The sequence below is a fragment of the Cebus imitator genome, unplaced genomic scaffold (assembly GCF_001604975.1).
Source record: "Cebus imitator isolate Cc_AM_T3 unplaced genomic scaffold, Cebus_imitator-1.0 Scaffold164, whole genome shotgun sequence".
Lineage (NCBI taxonomy): Eukaryota > Metazoa > Chordata > Mammalia > Primates > Cebidae > Cebus > Cebus imitator.
In genome coordinates, this window is record NW_016107479.1 from 4232176 (window position 1) to 4241320 (window position 9145).

The following is a 9145-nucleotide window of genomic DNA, read 5'->3' on the forward strand; positions in this document are numbered from 1 at the left end:
CTTTGATTCTATAATCTGAAAGGAATTGTAAGAATTTAGAATAATTTTTTTCTTAAATCCTTATTAAAATTCACTAATAAACCTATTTGGCCCTGGTACTTTCTGTTTTTAAACATTATTATTTATTTAAGAAATAATTACAGGCCTATTTAGATGATCATTTTCTTCTTGTCTGCATTGGCAGATTGTGTCTATTAACAAATTGGCCCATTTCATAGTTTTTTGAATTTGTGATCATAGAGTTTTTCATAGTATACCATTATTATCTTTACAATGATCATGAATTTTGTAGTAACAACACCTCTTTCATTTGAGATGTAATTTGTTTCCTTTCTCTCTTTTTTATTATTAACGTGACAAAGGGGTTATTAATTTTATTGATTTTTTTCAAAGAAGCAGTTTTGGGTTTCATTGATTTATTTTTTTCTATTGAACTTCTGTCTTTTATTATTTTCCATTTAATATTTCTTTTCTTCTGCTTACTTTAGATTTAATTTACTATCATTTTTCTAGTTTCCTAAGGGAATGCCTTCTATTATTGATTTTAGATGTTTATTATTTCTATTTTGTATTCAAATCTAGAAATTTCTAAGCATCATTTTATTATAGACCACAGATTTTGATAAATTGTACTTTCATTTATATTTAGCTCAAAATAGTCTCAAATTTATCCTGAGAGTTCTTCTTTGACCCATATGTTATGTAGAAGTGTGCTGTTTAATTTCCATGTACTTTTCAATTTTTTATCTTATCTTCCCTGTATTGATTTCTAATTTTACCCCATTGTGGTCTAAAAATGGACATTTTTTGTTCAATGAATTATCTTAAAATAACAATGTTGCTTTCTTGAGATTTTGCAATATTTTTCTACATTGTTCTTTAATTTATATGTGCTGCTTTCACAATACATACAGTTTAGAAATTAAGTAACAGAAGAGCAAAACATTTAAGTTATTGAACTTCAGCTTATATTACTAGCAGTGAAAATGTATAATACATAGTGCATGGAAGAGAAAAGCTATATAGGACAGTAGCATTGTTTTGTTGTTGTATTGATGTGCATGTCTGTGTTATTCCAAAGAGTCAACCTAGAATTCTGCATTTAACAGAAACAAAGATGTCTATAGCATCTAACCTCTATTATTTTCTTCTTTACTCATTCTCTTTTGGGGGAAGAAAAAAAGGAAGCGTTTTGTTCCCAGAACACAAGAGCATGCCTCTTTACAAATGAAGGTGTTTTTACCATTGGATCAGAAACTCTCAGATATTCACTGATGCCTGTTTCCTCTTTTCTCTGGGAAGGTAGCATTTCCTATATTCCCTGTAGACAGAAAATCTGAGTTGTAATTGTAGTGATATCATGTGAGTGGTAGTCATTAGTTTTTTCTTTTTGCTTCTTTGTCTAGCCTTTTCCTTTGTCCTTTTTTCTTTCTCTCTCTCTCTTTCTCTCTCTCTTTCTCTCTTCCTTCCTTTTCTTTTCTTCTTTTCTTTTCTTTTCCTTTCTTCCTTTCTTCCTTCCTTTCTTTCTTTCTTTCTTTCCTTTCTTTCCTTTCTTTCCTTTCTTCCCTCCCCCTCCCCCTCTCCCTCCCTCTTTCTCTTTCTCTTTCTCTTTCTTCCTGGGAGTACTGCAATGCCAGTTAACGTATGGAGTAGACAGAACAAGCTCATGTTCCATTTCCTATTTTCAACATTCCATTTAATATTGTCCTCAGAAAGAGAATATATAAGATATTAAACTGATAAGAACAGATACTATACTTGATCTTAGCCAAAAGGCTGAGAAGAGATTTCTTACTTTTGCTAGATGCAACATCTGATGACAAGTTTCTAAGAGATGGTGGACCCTCAGTGGTAAATAGCCAATGTCTTTGAGCTAGTACTTAGAGGACAGAGAGAGATTGTCATCCAGTCCAAACTGTCACTTAGGACCATTACCTGGGAAAATTACACAATTATATTTTTGAAGCCACTAAAATTTTGAAGTCTTTTAGATATTTAAGTTTAGACTCCTAAACAATATAACCACAATATGCTTAGCTACATAGAGTTGAACAATCATAGCTATACATATATCTAAGCAAGATTATAATATTAAGTCTAATCTTTGAACAAATGTGACAGAGATGTCACCTATATTATAATTAGTTTGGCCAGATATAGCTAATAAAACATTGTGATGATGCTGACATGAATATATCACCAGCCTTTAGCAACTATAATACATAGAAGACAAAAAATGATATCACACATGTTGATGATATAAGCGCAATTAAGAGAAAAACATTTTTGTAAGCCATTTATCATAAACCATTTAATGCATGTGTATGTGTACTAAGGCCCTAACTTAATTATTTTTTAAAATGTTTATAAGTTAAACATAGCGTTTATTTTTTGGTTTAGAAGAAAAGTAGTTTGTAGTAAAGTCATGCTTGCAGCTACTCATAAACGGAAATGGTGACCTAAATAATTTGGAACAACCTCCCTGCTAAGAATAGCTAGAAAGACAGGAAATATTTTTTATTTTGTTTTGTTTTTTAAACTCATTAAATGGAAACAGGAACCAATAAAGCAGTGAAAGTGCATAGAAATAAGAAAAGAAGTAATACGGGTATTTTTAGCTACTTTTCCCCTAGAAGCATCTAATAATTTCTGAAGAGGAAGCTGATATTTAAAAAACTTAAACAGATAGTTTGACAGTCTAGAAGAAATAGAGAACAAAAAAAAATGGAGTACAGAAAATGGCAAGTAGAAGAAGCTTTGAAAGCTCCTATACTTTATCTTAAGACCATAAAATGGTAAGTTATACAGGCGAGAATGAATCAGAAATATTGACATGTTCAAGAACTGAAGCCCTGCTTTAAATAATCCAATCTTTTATAAACAGATTAAGTTGTCTGGGGTTGCTATTGCCGTTGTCACACAATAAAAGTAAATGAACATCGTCTTTACAGGATGTAAAATATTTATACTCCTTAAAATATTTCTACAATTCTTATATATGGTTTTCACTATTACTTTAGTCTTTATTTGGAGGGAAACAAAACTCATTATTATTACAAAGCAAAAACACAATAAAAAATAAAAATAGACCTGGAAGAGATCCAGAAAATGTAATTATGCAGAAAATGCTTAACATGTTCAAGAAGATAGAAAATAAGATAGACAAATTTGGCAGAGAACTAAAAGGTATATAAATTGATAAAATAAATGGATTTAGCAAAAGAATATACTAAGTTGAAGAGAGAATAATGACCTGGAAGATAGGTTTGAAGAAAATATCCAGAATGAATATAAGAGGTTAAAAATAAATATCAATTAAAGGAGAGAGGATAATACATAGTTATAGTCATGTGGTCTAATCTAGTTAACTGGAGACTGAAAAATAGGAGAGAGAAAATAAGGCTGAATATTTGAAGAAACAACATCTGAGGATTATTCAAATGGGTAAAGGAATCCAGCTAAAGCCATAGAACCCAAATAAGAATGAGGTGTGGGGGAAAAAAAAAACTAATGTAGATTTATTATAATTCAGCTACCAAATAAAGGCATAGAAGAATATACAAGGCAGCCAGGAATTGAAAAACAAGGATATCAGAGAGGATAAGGATAGACAAGTGAATTCAACCTTCTCTGAAGGTTTTTTTTTCCCTTCAATTTGTACCTATTTTTCAGTGGGCTGAGCAACTAAATAGAATTCTTGAACAGAGTCTTTGGAAGATTCATGTGAATTGGAAAATAAAGTCAAAGTTTAGCAGTATAAAGACAGTCACAACCTGAGAGAACCAGATCATGTAGAAAAAAAGAACTTCAGAGAAATGAGGTCAAAATCTGCTCCGTGTCGTCCCACCAAAGGATTTATTTTTTCTTAGACTGTGCATGAGGCTAAGAAGCAATGAAACTAAGAATCTTCTAAAGTTTCTTTCTACTAGGAACACAAAGATTAGAATTAAAAGACCACCAGGTCATTATCTGAGACCTCATATGGGACACATTATAAGAATAAGGGCAAAGCACAAATAATATACCTTAAGAAAAGTAAATATAACCCCTGATTATTACTATCTCTAATTCAAATAATGTAATCAGACTATATATAAACTTTCATTGTAGGAAGATAAAATCAATGAAGGCCTCTGGAGCAGCATTTTCCAATGAAATTATGTATTATTGTAGAAGCCATACCGTCAAAAACTGTAGCCACTAGCCATACAGATTATGGAGTTTTCAGGTACAAGTACGCTTGATTTATTATAGAATTTAGCCATAGAGAAACAGAGAAGAGCAGGGAAGAAGCAGGTTAAGAAAGAGAAAGGAGCAAAGCAAGGATATCACTTCAAGTCAAATTCCCATGTCAGCCTGATATCACAGGAAGCTTTGACACATAAATTGCGCCATGGAATTTGTCCTACTTCAAAGAAGACCTACAATGTTCTATTTCTTTACCAATCTGTCATTGAATATAAACTCCTCTAAAGGGGCATTTCCTAGCTAATCTTGGTTTTTTCCATGCCTGAGTAGAGTTATCTGAAGAAACTGTAAGGTGAATGATAAGGACTGAAGTTCAGGGAAGCTGGAGAATGGACACAGGAATGAACACCCTGGTATGCAAGCACTGACAGCAGCCTCTACAGCAGAAATGTGATGCGCACACTAACAGCGACTTCTCAGATAAGGGGCATCAGCAATACCTAGGAACTTGTTAGAAGTGTAAAGTCTCAGATCAACCTTCTCCATCTTGTGATTTATCTCTTTTTGCCTATTACTATTTTTAGTATTATTTTAAAATTTATAATATGGAATTTTGTTATCTGAAGCTCCCACAAATTTTTCTCTATTGTCTTTTAAAATTATTTTTTGAATCAATATTGCTTTTTCATGTGCCAAGCAATATTTAATTCAATGTTGACTTTTTACCATCATATTATTTTGGTCTCTTTCTGACTTAGGATTTTTCATTTATACATGAGCCACTCTATGTATTTCAAGGAAAAATTTGAATATTAAACTATAATTAGAACTGAAGGGCTTGGAAGCCAATGAGTAGGGGGTTGTATCATTTTTCAGAAAACGGGAAAGTGCAAGAATTTCAAGGGAGGCATCACATGTGACAGCAACTTCCTAAAAACAAAGTGTGTGGTTCTCAAGACATATCTGAACAGTCTTGGCAAAACCCCACATTTGTCCTATACAAATGCCACAAGCCTCTTCTAAGCTTTCACCAAAAAATTATTTTGCTCATTCTGCTTTCCGTCTCATCCAAGTTCTTCTCATCAGCTAACCCTAACTAAAACTCTGCTGGAAGACAAGGAGAGAAAAGTAATTTCTAGTCTTTCAACCTTCTGACACAGAGGGAATTTTAGAAGTTAGAATAAAACTTCATATCAAATAAAGTTTCTGGACACATTTTCCAATTATATTGTGTACCTTTTAGCTATTTGCCTAATGTGGGTTTGAAAATAAATAATACAGTGTATGTTTTGTAGCATCTCCTAATAAATGTAAATCTTGGTTAAGGAGGACTCTGAAAGGAAAGGGATGCTGCAGAAATGTAGTATAGTTTAGAAATACTGGTTTTGAAAAAAAAATCCCAGCTCTTCAGGAATCAATCATGTTACATAGAACAGATTTTAAAATCTCCTTAGTATGCTGCCATGCACAGAGATATTCTTTATTAAACGTTATGGTTATGTCTATCATCCTCTTCATCAATATCCAAGTTTAACTTCTCTGAGAAAGAGACTCCTGAGCCAATATACGGATTGGAGTCATGGAGTTCAAATGGCTCAGTTTAATAGCACATGAATTCTTTCTTAAGTCAGAACTTTGTAAAGATAACAGAGAGATTTCTTGAGAATAACTGAACCCATACTCTCTCTTAAAAGAGCTATAAATATTTTATTTTACATGCTGTTGGCCTTTAGGTAAAAGAAAGTACTATGTCTTTCTGCACGGATACATTTTTCCCTACTCTTCTAGCAATAAGTCAGTAAAAATTTAGTTTTCTTCAGTCCCAAGAAGGGTCCTTTTAAGGCTCATCAGGTAGTTTTTCACAAAGAAGGGATGGTTTTAATTTCTCCTATTGTTCCAAATAATCTAAATTCCAGGTGGCATAATTTTGCTTCCATGAAACTAGATTTTTAACTGAAATTGGAAATCTCCCATATCCTTCTCCACTGCAATGTCTCATTTCTACAAAGCATAGGAAGTGACTCGGAATTTTCTTAACGCAGTTTTATTTGCAATCCTTTGTAAAATTTAAAAAAAATCAGTAAAGAGCTCAGTGAGAAAGGTAAGCACATATCTTCCTTGGTTTCTGTTTAGCTTTGGTTAAAGGTCTTGTCATGATCCATTTTGTCTCATTGAAGCTTACCCTGAGCTTTGGGGTTAACATTTATTCATATAAAATATACTTGTGGAATTTATGTTTCTATTTTATATATTCCTTTCAGACTCTGAAAGAAAAGGTAACATTCTAAGATGTTATAATATTTCTGGTGTCCTTTGGCCAAATAACATCAGTATTGGTTTTCTACGGCTGCTGTAAGAACCATAACTGAGTCACTTAAAATAATATAAATTTATTGTCTCAAAATTTTGAATGCTAAAAGTTTGACATCATGGTCCAACAGGGCCGGATGGTTCTGAAGGCTGTGAGGGAGAATCTATTTCATGTACCCTTTCTAGCTCCTGGTGGTTTGCTGGCAACCTTTGATGTTCTTTAGTTTGTGGATGCCTCTCTTCAGTCTCTTCCTTCATAATCCAATGACATTGCCCCTGTAATTATTTGTCTCTGTGCTCAAGTTTCTGCTTTTCAAAGGAACAAAGTCATATTGGATTAGGACCCACCTTAATGACATGACGTTAATTTGATCATCTGCAAAGACCAAAAGTTTAAGACAGATATTTTGTTGAATATGATTCTACTACCCATCTTTCAGTTTATTCCTTTTGCTTTAATATGGTAAAGGCTGGAATGTAAATACCCAGTTTAATTTCAAGATAGAAACAAAATGTCTACAAAGGAATAGATAAATAATAATAATAATATAATTTTAAAACTATATCGAATAAATAAATAGCTTAATTTTAAAAGAAAAGGTATATCCCCCCACTGTAGCTGACAACAGGAGTTCTAGCACCTCCATAGAGACAATAAATGTGGCAGTGACCATACTACCACAGAGAACTACAGAAGAAATCCTTGTGGGAATCTGAAGCATGGAAAAGGCTACCTCTTCATTAGAGATTAGAAAATCTCTGCACATCCCTCCTATGCCCATGCACAAAATTCTATCTTCTTTCTAAGGTACCAGGTATGAAAAATAATTGACATTTCCCTGGTGCAAAAAAACCTGACTACAAATGGACATAGGATTGGCACCATAGGAAAATTAAAAGTTAAATGAGGGGATCAATAATGAATAAAAACTATCAGACTCTCCCAAAAATAAAAGTTAAATGAGGGGATTAATAATGGAGGAAAATTATCAGATTTTCCCAAAAAGAAAAGTAACTCCACACGAACTGGCAATGATAAAAATCCTTTGTAAAATCTAAAAAAAAAAAGGTAACAAATATGCCTATATTGATGATGATAATAATAATAATATTGAGAGGAAGAACTGAAACTATAATAAAATAAAACACACTAAGAGATGACTGGGGAGACAAATTGCCCAGGTTTAATTCCGAAGTCCACCAATAATGAGTTATTAGGAAATTTCTTACCTACTATGCTTCTTAGCTTTCCCCATCTGTGACGTAGGATAATTATAGAACCTATCTCATTAGGTTGTTGTCAACAAGCACCAAAGATCTAATATACTAGTAATCATTTTATGTTTATAAAATCACTAGTAATCATTATATGTTCATAAAAAATAAACTTAGGAATGAATAACAAGAATAGAGCCAAAAATATTACATATGTTTAAAAATGCAAACTATTACATAATCTATAAAAGTGCAATTGTTATAAAAATTAGCAAACTTTTTTGACTGATAAAGAAGAAAATTAGAATATATCTAGATGTGTCTGATACAGCTATATTCATAGCCATATGAAAATGTATAGTTTAGATATTGCTATTGGAAAAGAAAAAGATGAAAAGTAATGAGTTAAGATTCTGAATCTAAAAATTAGAAAAGAAATAACAAAATAAACCCAAATAAAGTGGAAGGAAGAAAGTAATAGGATTCAAAGCAGAGATATGTAAAAACAAAGAAACAGTAGAAATCATCAAGAAGAACAAAAGCTGTATTTGTAAAAGAAAAAAATATATAAATTAATAACATTAGACATTAAAGGAAGACACAACTGAAAATAGGTGAATTATGTAACCACAATTTATAAGCAAATAGATAATTTTCTTAAAAAAATACAGTTATAGTATGTTCTCATAAAGTAGGGTAACTATATCTTACAAGAATGTATAACATATTTAAAAGTAGCTAGAAAAGAAGATTTGGAATGTCCCCAGGACTAAGAAATAATAAATGTCTGAGGTGACAATTATCTCAATTATCCTAATTACATTATTGGCATGTATCAAAAAATATACCCCATAAATATGTAAAATTATTATATATTAATTTAGCAAAATGAATTTAAATGGATATTTGATTCAACTTAATTACTGTTTAAGGGTTTATTTGCATACTCTGAAAAGAAGTAAAAATATCAGTTACTAGGCTACATTTAATAAAGTTAATAAATTTCAAGAAGCAAAAAAATTAATGAAGAAAAAAATGAAAGAACAAAAATTATTTCTTATATAAACTTCCAGAAACAGCTTAGATTCATTTTATGAAAATAATCAACTAAAAAACAGGACATTGAATGTGTGGAAAGAAATGTACGAATGTCTCCCTAGGATAGGAAAAGAGAAGAAAACTACATTCAAAGTCATGTTTAAATAAAAGTAAGAAAAAAATAAAATATTTGAGACGGTATCATTCATAAATTAATATTATATTCTTTTTTTTCCCATTTATTTATTTTATTGCATTTCAGGTTTTGGGGTACTTGTGAAGAACATGCAAAATTGTTGCATAGGAACACACGTGGCAGTGTGATTTGCTGCCTTCCTCCCCATCACCTACATCTGGCATTTCTCCCCTTGCTATCTCTCCCCAGCTTCCCACC

At 31.7% G+C, this 9145-nt stretch overlaps 1 non-coding gene across 1 annotated transcript; it reads right to left on the reverse strand.

Annotated features, from left to right (window-relative positions):
• Positions 1-1600: 1600 nt before the first annotated feature.
• Positions 1601-1788, reverse strand: LOC119473516. Its single transcript, XR_005202736.1, has one exon. It is a non-coding gene; the product is annotated as a U2 spliceosomal RNA (small nuclear RNA).
• Positions 1789-9145: the final 7357 nt, after the last annotated feature.